Genomic DNA, 13,469 nt, shown 5'->3' on the forward strand with positions numbered 1-13,469 from the left:
CAAGAGTTTATGCATAGCCAACAAGGAATTATATAATATATGACAATTTACCCACCAAAAGAACTTGCTACTCTCACCACTCTTCCTCAACCTAAAGCTCCTGCCAGGAAACAGGCTGGAGAGAAAGAGAGAGCACCCAGTGTTAAGGTTGACTCTTGGGGAGGTAAGGACGCTTCACAGGCATCTAAAAGACCTTCACTTGACATCGTAAATAAAATAAGCAGGGTACAAAGTAGCATGCAAAATATGATACCATATTTTGTGAAACACACAAGAAAAAGTCTGGGAAGATAAGATGTTAGCAGCAAACATCTCTGGATATAAAATTACTCTTTTATTCTTTTTATTTCTATTTTACTTTATTCGTTTTCTCTATCTCTTCCAATTATTTCCTAAAAAAAAATAAAAATATTTTTCTACATTTCATTCTTTAACATCTACTGCTCTATTTATTGCAAAAATGTTCTCACTTTTTACATCTGCAGAATTCTTACAAATCACTCAGGAAAGACATGGATGTTTCGTGCCTAGTGTTGAGAGGCTCAAAAAAGCAGGAAGCATCTAACCCACATGCTCCAGTATATCTAACAGAGGGCCAGGAGTAGCAGTTCAAGAAGTATTATGAATGCTGATGAATATTTAAACTGTGTTGAATTAGTAAAGCAGGAATTTGACCAGATACTAACTTTCTATGATTTTTACTCTCATACCACCCTTGCTTTTCCTGGATTTTAATATCAAAGTCTATAACAACAATTTGGGCAAAAGACATGAACTGAATCGTAAATTAGGAATAAAATATAGCAAATTATTAAATGAATGAATGGGTGTTAACTAAGCTTATTGTGGTAATCATTTCTCAATATATAGATGTCAAGTCGTTAGACTGTACTGCTTAAACTCACACAGTGCTTAAGTCAATTCTATCTCAATAAAACTGGAAGAGAAAATGGCTGATTACTTACATACAAGGCTAAACCAAAATTAAAGTGGGCTCTGAGTTCACAACACAGTGTTTAAATCATTCAGATTAACAATGAAAAGGACTAAAAGAAATCGACCATTACTCAAGTAAAATTAGGGATACTGTGCTAGGCACTTTATTTTCAAAACCAGGATCCATGAAACAAAAGTAAACTGAAACATGTTGCAGACTTTCCACAAGGGGAGGGAGCAGGGGCGGGGAAGGAAGAAGGGAGAAGTTCTGCCTGGGAAATGCTAAGTTGAACAAAGCAAGCAGATTTCTTGACCAAAGTGGTTCTTAGAGCCCAGTGTCTTAACACACAGTGGGAACCTCCAAGACAACAGGATGCTACAAATTCCAGACAGGTCTGCTCACAAAACCATTTCTTCAAGGAACTAGCCACATTTCACAGCACGAAGTATTTAGGAAACACTCACGTCTACTGTTTCTTACAACATGTGTCATTATTTCTACACTGCTGAAGTGGGCAAAAGTCTCAGAGATAGTAAGTAGTCAGTTCAGGGCTGGAAACTGGGTCTGACTCCAAAGCCCACCACACTCTGTTCACCAGTAAGAAATGCACTCCATTTTTAATACCCAGAAGACCATTTCCTGGTCTTACTAAACAGGAACACTTGATAGTTTAATTGAAAGCTACTTACCACTTAATTGCATATTATTGCTAACATGAAGGTTTCGAAATTTAAAACTAATTTAATTATGCATAAAGAGAAGAAACCTGTACCGCTATTATATGTTTCAGATTTGAATTCTTGAACAGCCAGAGTGTGTACATGTGAGCTAAGATAGACAAGCCCTATTTCCAGTGTAATCACAGCATAAGAACAGCTGCTGCTTTTCTCAACGGGACTGAAAGTTGAACAAAAGAAATTACTTAGTCCAGTTATTTCAAAAGCCCTCACACTGAGAATATTGTGCCAGAAAATAGGCCAACTAACAAGAGGTGCATAAAAGTAAAACTTAAACACAAATATAAAAACAACTGAAAGCACTAAACATATCCTAAGTTGGTTTTTTTTTTTTTTTTTTTTTGGCCTTGCCGCGCAGCATGCGGGATCTTATTTCCCAGACCAGGGATTGAACCCGCGCCCCCTGCATTGGACATGTGGAGTCTTAACCACTGGACCGCCAGGGAACTCCCAAACATATCCTAATTTTTATTTTGAAAATCTGATGTACACAATTTCAAATCTGCAGTCCATATATTGTCACATCCTAACTCCCAGATTTCTAAAGGAAATGACAGTCTTTCCGAACATTTTTCTATCTCTTCTCAAAGAACAGAAACTAACACTCAGGCTGCCAGAGGGTGGAGCACATCTCCACACGGCAGCCCACACCAACCGCCTCAACATCCAGGGAACTAAGAGAAAAAGGATACTCTTCTCCAATTCCCTCAAATTAGCAAACAACACGTGCCACGATGGCTATTAGCAGACGATACCCCGTGGCCCACAACACTGTCCACACCAAAGGAATCCTAAGACCAGCCAAAGACTACACAAGGCCCCCTCCTTCTGCTTCTTCACCATCAGTCAGTACAGAAGCACAGGACAACAGCAGTGCCACAGAAGGACCCTGCTGATGGCATCAAGCAGAGAACCAGGAAGGATCCAGCAGTTGGGGACTAGCTTGACTTAGGGGTTTGGTTGATACAACTGTACCTCACTATTTATACTATTTAATATAAAAAGCATGCATTTATCACTTAAAAGTTTTCTTCTTTTTCTTTTTTTAATTTGGCTGTGCCATGACTCTTACAAGATCTTAGCTCCCTGACCAGGGATTGAACCCACGCCCTCGGCAGTGAAAGTGCAGAGTCCTAACCACTGGACTGCTAGGGAAGTCCCCAAAGTTTTCCTTTTATTCTTAAAAAGTAAATGTTAGATTGGATTACAAATACATGAGAGCAAGAATGGATTGTTAGGCAATTTTTAAGTTCACTCCGACTCCTATCTCCCAAGCACACCCAAAAAAACTATAACTAATGCTCTACCTATACCATTTATAAGGCTTCAAAGAAGACAATTCTGAAACTATCCTTCTTGGCTGTTTTGGGGGAATTGTTGGCCAAGATAAAGATGACTCCCTTTTCCTTGCTGAGCAAAAAACAGGTTCAATTTGAACAGTAAATCAGAAGTTCAGAACTCTCTCACAGACAACAGTCTGGAAGAATTTTTAGCAAAGTCTCTATTTTCTATCAAAAAATATTAAGTATCATTTTCTTTCACTGACCCTAGTTTCTTAGCCCTCTGATGGTGATGTTTCAAATTAAACAACATATAAAAAGGATAATACATCATGACCAAGTGGGGTCTATTCCAAGAATGAAAACTTGTTTAATATTCAAAAATCAACAGATGTAATTCACCATAATTAACACTAAAAAAAAGAAAAACTATATAGCAGATCAACAAACATACAAAAAACATTTCACGATATCCAACGTGCATTCCCGATGAAAATTCTCAAAAAAGCAGGACTAGAAGAACATCTATGAAAAATCTACAGGTAACATCAGTCCTAATGGTGAAAGACTGAATGCTTTCCCCACCTAAGATCAGGAACAAGGTAAGTATGCCTGCTCTCCCTACTTCTATTCAACACTGGCCTGGAAGCTCTCGTCAGCACAATCAGACAAAATAAATAAATAAAAAGGTATCCAGACTGGAAAGTAAGAAGAACCATCCGTGGCCAAGCAGGAGCCTATGGGGCCTTCCCAAGACAGACCCCTCCCCCATATCCTCTGCAGCAGCTCCTCTCTGAAGTACCAGATAATAGTATCTCATGCATATTTCCTGAGTTTTTCAGATGCTAAAACCACCAACAAATGTTACAAATTAACCACCTGATGATCATGAGCAGGTAGCCCCCAGACCTTCTGCTGTCTAAGGAGTGATCATCATCAACCCATCAGAGAACTGTGCATGAGCTGATCACATACCCTGGGACGCCCCTTCCTTACCTTTCCTTAAAAATGCATTGCTGAAATTTCTCAGGGAGTTCAGGGGTTTTTTGAGCCTCAGCCACCCGTTCTCCTTGCTCAGCCCTGCAATAAACCTTTCTCTACTTGAAAGGTTTCTCAAACTCGACGTTTCTGCTTGATTGGCCTCACTGTGTGTCAGGGACATGAACTTGCACACAGTAACATACCAATATTCACAGACAACCTGATCGTCTACATGAAAAAGCTTAAGGAAGCTGCAAAAAAGCTACTAAAACTAATGAGTGAAGAGAGTAGCAGGATATAAGCTCAAGATATAATAATTGTATTTCTACATACCAGCAATAAACAATGAGAAACTGAAATCTTAAAAATAGACTTAGGGATTTCCCTGGTGGCGCAGCGGTGAAGAATCTGCCTGCCAATGCAGGGGACACGGTTCGAGCCCTGGTCCGGGAAGATCCCACATGCTGCGGAGCAACTAAGCCCGTGCGCCACAACTACTGAGCCTGCACTCTAGAGCCCATGAGCCACAACTACTGAGTCCACGTGCCACAACTACTGAAGCCTGCGCACCTAGAGCCCGTGCTCCACAACAGAAACCATGGCAATGAGAAGCCCGTGCACCGCAACGAAGAGTAGCCGCCGCTCGCCGCAACTAGAGAAAGCCCGCGCGCAGCAATGAAGACCCAGCACAGCCAAAAAAAATATATATATATATATATAATGTATATAAAATATACATATATAATATATAAAAAATATATAATATATATATAAAATGTGTATATATATATACACACATACACACACACACACTTAGGGGACTTCCCTGGTGGTCTTGTGGCTAAGACTCCATGCGCTCCCAATGCAGGAGGCCCGGGGGTTCTACCCTTGGTCAGGGAACTAGATCCCACATGCTGCAACTAAGAAATTGAATGCCACAACTAAAGATCCTGTGTGCCACAATTAAGACTTGGTGCAGCCAAAATAAATAAATAAATAAATAAATTAATTAATTAATTAAATTTACAAAATAAAATATGTGTGTATACACACACACACACACACACACACACACACACACACACACTCTCTTAGGAATAAATCTAACCAAAGATGGGAATGGGACTTCCCTGGTGGTCCAATGGTTAGGACTCGGCGTTTTTCCCAGCTGTGGTCTGGGTTCAACCCCTGGTCGGGGAACTAAGATCCTGCAAGCCGTGTAGTGAGGCCAAAAAAATAAAAATTTTTTTAAAAAGTAAAAGGATTAAAGAAGCATAATAATCAATGTAACGGGTAAATGTTAATTGTCCTAAATTTAAAAAGGAAAAAAACATGTAAATGGGCTTCCCTGGTGGCGCAGTGGTTGAGAATCTGCCTGCTAATGCAGAGGACACGGGTTCGAGCCCTGGTCCAGGAAGATCCCACATGCCGCGGAGCAGCTGGGCCCGTGAGCCACAATTACTGAGCCTGCGCGTCTGGAGCCTGTGCTCCGCAACAAGAGAGGCTGCGATAGTGAGAGGCCCGCGCACCGCGATGAAGAGTGGCCCCCGCTTGCCACAGCTAGAGAAAGCCCTCGCACAGAAACGAAGACCCAACACAGCCATAAATAAATAAATAAATATTTAAAACAAAACAATAAAACAAAAACATGTAAAAGTCATTTCTTAAGACAATTAGGTAAATTTAAATAAAGGAATCTTAGATGACGTTACAGAATAACGCATTTTCTTCGGTGTAACACAATGATATCATGGTTACACAATAGGAGAATGCACTTTTTCTTAGATGTTTGCTGAGAATTTGGGAAGTAAAAATGTCATGATGTTTTAACTTCTTTTTAGGTAATGTAGCAAAAGAAAAATGCATATACATCACACAGGTATATAATAAAGCAAATTAAGAGAAAATGTAAGTCATTCCTCAACAATGCTAAAATAGATGAAATGCAGGAATTCCCTATATTATCCCTTCAAAACTACTTTACGTTTGAGAATTTCCACAATAAAGAAGAACGTTATTTTTAACCTGCCTCTTTCTTACTCGTTCCAAAGGTGTGGTGGTGAGAGCAGCTGTCTGGACGACCAGGCAATCACAGAGCAGGCGGAGACCAGCTCCAACCGCTGGGGGATAGGAGAGAGAGGCCCTGCAGCCCGACTGGAAAACGCATGTGGGCGGGACCCCAAGCGCTCCGAAACAAACTCTGAAAAGGAGGCTGAAGGGGAAGCTGAAATGAGAAGCCTGCTCAGGGCCCACTCTAGGCTCATGGCATTCAGAGCGTCATTTAAGGTAGCAACACGGGGACGCTGTGCTATCGCTTCTATCGAACGAGGGTCGGAGGTGGGGCGGGGCTGCTCACCGGCCAGCGTCCCCCAGGACCGAAGCCTTAGCGCCGGGATTAGAACCAGGCTCTGCTAGATTCTCAACACCGCGCTCTTTCTACTCTACCACGACTAAGTATTCACCCCGCCGCTAAAATGTGTGTGCCTTTTCTTTATGACTAGGATTAAAGTATGGATTCATTGTATGGCGTTGTGAATGAATAGAGAAAAACTGAAATAAAATTAAAACCGCCATTTTAAGTAGTATCTATTTTCCCAGTACAAGACAAGCAGTTGGAAATGGTCTGTCAACGATACCTAAGAATCTCTTGTAACTGACCTTCATGAACAAAATTTTACAACCGTTCTTTAGTAACCATAATTTAGGTTACAAAACATATGAAACAAATTACTGCTTTAATATTTTATCACACATAAACTTGCTAACGTTTGACAGCCGCATCACACTTAACAGTTGTGAAAAATATGTTGATAGAGGATATCAACTAAAAATGTTGAAATTAAGAAAACACTGTTCTCCTGATTAGTAATTTAAAGTAAAATTTAGATCATAGGCACCTCAGTAGAAACATTAATAATAATGCTAAATATAAAAAGCCAGGGGCTTCCCTGGCGGGCCAGTGGTTAAGACTCCGGGCTTCCACTGCAGGGGACGCGGGTTCGATCCCCGGTCGGGGAGCTAAGACCGCGCGGCCCTGCATGCCATGTGGTGGTACAGCACACACACACACACACACACACAAAAGCAGCAGGAATAAGGTATAAAAAATAGCCCTAGTATCTACCAAAAACCAAGCAATAATGAAGCCTATAACACAACTGTTAAATTCCCTTCAAACTGGGGGAGATTCAATCAGAAAAACTTAATTTAAAAACTCTTGAACGTAAATTAATCTGTTATTACATCAAGTATTTCCTATAACAATGAAGGGGAGAGAGCTGTAGAGGCAAAATCAGAGCAAAGACAGATGCTCCAAAGACAGAGGACCCCTATTTATCTACAACCTTAAAGAGGTAACAACAAAAATTACTTGAATGTAAGATAAATACGATGGATGGAGAAACAATTTTTGCAGTTGGGCTACAGAGATTGGAGTAAATAGACTGAGAGACCTTGAACATTTGAAATGTTAATACAAAGGCCAACTAATAATTTCAAGCCCTTGCCTCCTGCCAATTACTTGTACAGATTTGTGCTTAAATTCAGGGATGCTGACTTGAACCACAGCAGTGGCACTTACTAGTTATGTTACTAGTGACACTGAGCAAACTACTTTGCTTCTCTGGGTACCTGCCCCTACATCTCACTCTCTCAGAATATCTGGGCACATATTAAGTGCCACGTAAGTGTTTACTCTGTTCGGCCACTACCCAAATCCACTGTGACTAATGACACATAATGGGTCAGCAGGCCAGGGTTATGGGTGTTACCTACAGCTATTTAAGATGGTACAACTAGGTGGCCCAAAGTGTAATCTAAATCATCATCACAGCCCAATCAGCAAAACGTGTTTGATACTCCAGATATGATGATGATCTATAGCTGTCAAACATCAAAAAAAGGAAGTAAAAGAAACAAATTAATTAACTCATCTATTTTCTTTTCTTTTTTTATTGACGTATAACTAACCTACAACACTGTTACGTTAGTTCCAGGTACACGACATAATGATTCGATATTTCTATTTACTACAAAATGACCACCACAATTAATTCATCTTTTTATGATTTATTCAAACATTGAAATATTCTTGTAAGAGAATTGAGACTTTCAGCATTCAAGTGTAAGGTCACCTCACAAGAGATAAGGCTGTGGCTTACCACAATCTTACACAGACTGTGGCTTCTCTCCTGGGTGCTCTCTCTACCCCTCCCTCTGCCAAGCTGGCTACTTTGTTATGAGCAGCCCTGTGAAGAGGCCCATGTGGCAAGGAACTAGGGCCTCCCAACAACCTCCTGAGTGAGCAAAAGCAGGGAAATGAAGCAGATCCTTCAGGCCGGTCAAACCTTCAGCTGACAGCAGCCCCAGCTCACAGCTTGAGAGAACCAGATCCAGATCAACCATATTTCTGCACATGTTTTGAACACAGACGTCGATGGCCTTTGTGAAGAGCCATAAGAGTTGCACAAGATGTACAAGTTTAGACTTTCATCCTTATTTGTGAAAAGAAATTTAACAAGACAGTATATCCTTAGTAGATTTCCCTTTCTCTTATGACCAGATGGGGAAAAGTGAACTAATAATCTAAACATAATATCATATCACATAAAGACACTGCCAAGAGAACTGTATAGTTGAAAAATTATATTTTTATTACACTGCAAAACTAAAATGTGTAGTACTTAAGGCAAGCTGGTAAGAAGGATATCGAGCTGTGAAAATATCTGTAAGATGCTGAACTCAGCAATCACGGGATCCACAAACATTTAAGAGGTTAAAGTACACTAACAGGGCTTCCCTGGTGGCGCAGCGGTTGAGAATCTGCACGGGTTCGAGCCCTGGTCTGGGAAGATCCCACATGCCGTGGAGCAACTGTGCCCGTGAGCCACAACTACTGAGCCTGCGCATCTAGAGCCTGTGCTCCGCAGCAAGAGAGGCCGCGATAGTGAGAGGCCCGCACACCGCGATGAAGAGTGGCCCCCGCTCGCTGCAACTAGAGCAAGCCCTCGCACAGAAACGAAGACCCAACACAGCCAAAAATAAATAAATTAATAAATTAAAAGTAAAAATTAAAAAAAATAATAATAAAGTACACTAACAGCTCCATACGTTTACAAAGTTGGAATCTGATTCTAGACAGTATCAAATAAAATTAAGGATTTCTTGTGCCTTTATGATCAGTAATCTAGATTTCTTCTCATTTTAGTACTGCAACTTTAGAGCTTATAAGGAAAATTTTTCTAAAATACATTGATACTGACAGAAAAGACCTTCAAGGATGACAGAGCCCACAGTAGAAATGCAACTCGCATTCTGGGGGGCAAGCCAGAATCTAAAAGCCTAATCTCTACATTCTACAGTCTAGAAGATTCCTGAATCATTTCTTAATCCAGTGAAAAGGCTTTAGAACACAGTGTTAAATGAACTTTGGGGGTTGGCAGGAGTCCTTAAAATGCACAAGGAGTTACCACCAAATCATAAATGGCTAGTGGCTGTTTTCAAGAGGCCAAATCTACAGATGTAGTTGAAGCTGTACTTTGGGTCACGAACTTTCTTCATCAAACATACACATATAACTAAGTGTTCAGTTTCACTGAAAGTACTTTGAGCATATAAATATTCTATAAATCTTAGAATTCACAATGAAAGATAGTTAATGGACACACTTTGTATCCACTGACAACACTTTCTATCGTCTTAAGTACACAGTGCCAGTCACTGCCATTTGTCTCTTCAGTATGTCCTTGACAGAAGGCTCTTAACCACTGCTCCATTAAAGGTATTATAAAATTTACCTTTAAATTAAAAAATACAGTCTATGGAAACTAAGTACAGATTCTTTAAAGTCCAATTGGGTGTCTGGTTAATGCACTTCCTTAACAGCAGGCTGTAAGGTAAGTACTCCAGAGGACTGATACAGGCTTAATTTTTCAAGGGTAATCTTGTCTTTTTATGAACTCTGTCTTTATGTCTATACCTCTCCATTGATTTTGGCTGTTTAAAGACTTTTTTTTTTTTCCATCAAATAGATTCCTCAGAGGGCTCATGAGAAAAATATTCCCCCAGGGCTAACATATATACTGTGTATAACATCTTATACGGGACCTTTATAAATGAAGGTCAGTTTGACAGGTACAAAATCTTTGGCTCTTTCTTTCCTTGAGTATATCAAATGTGTTGCTCTATTGTCTTCTTGCCCAAAGTATTGCTGTACAAAAGCTTGGTAACAATCTGATTTTTCCCCGATAAGACATGTGGTCTGTTTGCCTAAAAAAGTTTACCACTACATCGAGCAGGATAAGGCTGCAATGTTTACTGGGATTTTGCAATGATCTTCATAGTTTTAATGTCTTCTTTCTTGCTCTTAGCCTTCTCCTTACTTGCTTTGTAGGCAGAGGAAGAGTAAACAAATATTATTTGAGATCTTAAAAGCGGGCTAGTACATGGACTTGGATACTCGAAGATTTTGGGCTTGTTTCCTAGTTCTTAATTATGTTCTGGATAAGCAAAAATACAATATATTGAATTATGAACTGGGGAAACAACCAATCTTGGAATGAGAAAGCCTTGTTAGGTGAAAGTAGAGTTCAGAAATCAGAAGACTCCTGAGAAATACTGAATTTCTTTCACAGCTAAAAAAAAAAATTCTTTTAGTAACCAAAAAAGCTTTTAAAATAAAAGAACTCTGACAACAATTCCCTGGCCATTTAAAACCAAAGGCCATAATTATACACACTCAGACATCAAAATATAACTGAAAGACTAAGTTCCTTCAGTAAGTCAAGACCTATTGTTATTTCACACTTCCATTGTTCATGAATGTGCAAGGATGCATCACAGCACATAGCAACGTCTGACTCAACCACACAACTATAGGCATGTTCCCAGGTGTACATTACACCTCTTGTAAAAAATGAAGAATAATTCATTGTGAATAACCCAAATTCTCATTATTTCTAAAGGAATTCAAAAAATGGGAAAAGGACATAGGTCTTGGAGATGAATGACTACAAATGCAGTAAGTAAAAGCTCTTTGACACATATATGGAAAACAGAACTGACTTTTGAGCCTCATTCTAAAGCCCCACCTAGTTTTACAATCCAAGAGTAATTAACGTTTTCTAGTTCAGTCATCATCAGGAAGCCTAACTCATGTAACAACTTGAGCATACCCCTATGGTACGCACCCAACATAGCAAGTTAGATAACAGTCAGTGGACTTTAGCCTTAGGTCTTATAGTCTGTGCCAGACAAAAAGAAGATTAGATAAATTTCTGAATTAGGAAAAATGGTTAAATGATTATACCACAATATAAATATAACTATACATACTTCAAAGTTCACAACATCCTTTTATTAACTTCTTGTGGCATTCTTCTGGCAGACTATATTCTCCAAAGGCCACAACAGCATCTCCCAAACCACTTGCTCTTCTAGAACCCTGAAGTTCTACTACAAGAAAGGGACTCTAATTCTCCTCCTTGTAGATCTGGATGAGCTTTTGATGTGCATCTAACCAACGTAAGGTAGTGGAAGTGGCTGTGTGATTTTTTCGAGGCTAAGTCGTAAAGCAACACAGCTTCCACTCTGTAAGGTGCACGCTCGCTTTTGGAACTCTGGGTTCCAGGTAACGACTGACCACCCCCGCCGCCGCCCCGGAAGCCGCAATGCTGTAAGGAAGCCAAGCCACACAGAAAGCATGCAGACAGGCACACCTGTCTGCAGTCCCAGTCTTCCAATACTTGTAGCCTGGGGGGCCAGACATGTGAATAATGCACTTTCAGATGATTCCTGTGTCTCCACCCTTTGAGATGTCTCAACAGACAGCCCAGATATCATGAAGCAGAGGCGAACCCCCTCATCTTTGCCCTTTTTAAATTCCTGATCCATAAAACCATAAGCAACATTAAAAGTTGGCTCAATGTGCTAAGTTTTGGAGTAATTCATTACACAACAATAACCAGAGCAGTCCTTATTCTACTCACCGTAACAGTTATACAAAACCTCCTCCCCATTGTTCTACAAGAAAGATATGCCCTCAGTCTTTCCAAAATTAACCCACTACCTCCAAAAATTACTCATCTAATTCCTTCCTTGTTGGCTCTCCAACCTTTCCTCAGATTTCTTCTCTTCTGCCTAGAAATAGGCTCAGGTATCCTGTCTTAAAATCAACTTTCTCCTGTGCATATCTGACCTCACCCCCTAAAAGCTACGGTCTTGTCTTCACTTCATTGCTAAATTTCACCAAAGTATCTGTTATGCTCTCTCCAGTGCATCCTCACCTTGACATCTGCATGATCCATCACTGGCCCCAACCAATGGGGACTCTCCCCACAAGTAGCTCACTGACCTTTCCTCAGCCTTCATCTTCCAACTATGGCTTAACTGAATACTGCTATTAAATCCTTCCTTCTTGAAAACACTCTTCCTTTTATGCCTCAGACTTAACAGTCTTGGAAAGAACACCACCATCTTATTAGTGTGTTACCAAAAAAGGAAAAATTACTATTGTCCTAGGGAAGAATTTTGGTAGCCTGATGAGATATTCAGTTTAAAGGTCACAGTGAATATGGGTGGTATAGTAAATAAAGCCGAGCAGGCTGCTCACAGGATCAATAAAAGGAAAATAGGTAAAATTATTTTAATTAGCATAAAAGTACAAAGAAGAGTAAAGTACAATCAAGACATGAAGAAATTATAATCAAAGAACTAAAACCTCTTTTAAAAAGCCAAATACAAGATCACATGACACAAAAAGAATAAAGGCAAGTTTTAAAAACCCAATGGTCAAAAATAATGTGGACACAATTTTTCAAAAACACTAAATACAAATGGCCAGTCTTACTAATAGTCAAATGAGTAAAATAAAAACAAGAGATTATTGGTGAAATCGTGTAAAGACAGTGGTGCCGCGTGGAGCCTCACTGACGTACTTCTGCTAAGTGTGTAAATCAGTATAGTCTTTGGAGATCAACTGGTGACACGTTCTAAAATGAAAATGCACTATGCTTCAAACTAGCTAATCTCACCTACAAATTTATGCTTAGGACAAACCCATAAGTGAATATACAAGGAGTTCCCAGTGGCATTATTTACAATAATGAAAGGTGAGAACACATAAATGTCTAATCACTACAAAGCTACTTAATCAAAATAAACACAAAGAACAGAGTATTATGCAGAAAACAATGATGCAGAACTATATGTAGGTTCATGAAAATACATCCACAAATATTACTGAAAGGAAATAGCATAGCATAGTATGGGAAAGCACACGCAGATCAATCTCTTTTATGGAAGTTATACATATACAGATATGCATATATACACATTAATTTCTGGGAGGATACCTATGAAACTTGAAACCCCTTTAATTCACCTTGGAGAAGCTGACTGTGGAACAGAGTGTCAAATACAAAAACTGAGAATTTTAATTTTTTGCTTCCTATTTTGTTTGAATTTTTTTAACACTACCATATACCACTTTCATAATAATTTTTTGAACTAGCAAATAAGAGTTTAAACAAATAGCTA

At 39.5% G+C, this 13,469-nt stretch overlaps 1 protein-coding gene across 11 annotated transcripts in view; it reads right to left on the reverse strand.

The window, feature by feature from the left end:
- SRPK2 (SRSF protein kinase 2) overlaps positions 1–13,469 on the reverse strand; it is a 229,168-nt gene that overhangs the window by 42,987 nt on the left and 172,712 nt on the right. The window lies entirely within an intron of this gene.

This window comes from Balaenoptera acutorostrata, chromosome 7 (genome assembly GCF_949987535.1).
Source record: "Balaenoptera acutorostrata chromosome 7, mBalAcu1.1, whole genome shotgun sequence".
Lineage (NCBI taxonomy): Eukaryota > Metazoa > Chordata > Mammalia > Artiodactyla > Balaenopteridae > Balaenoptera > Balaenoptera acutorostrata.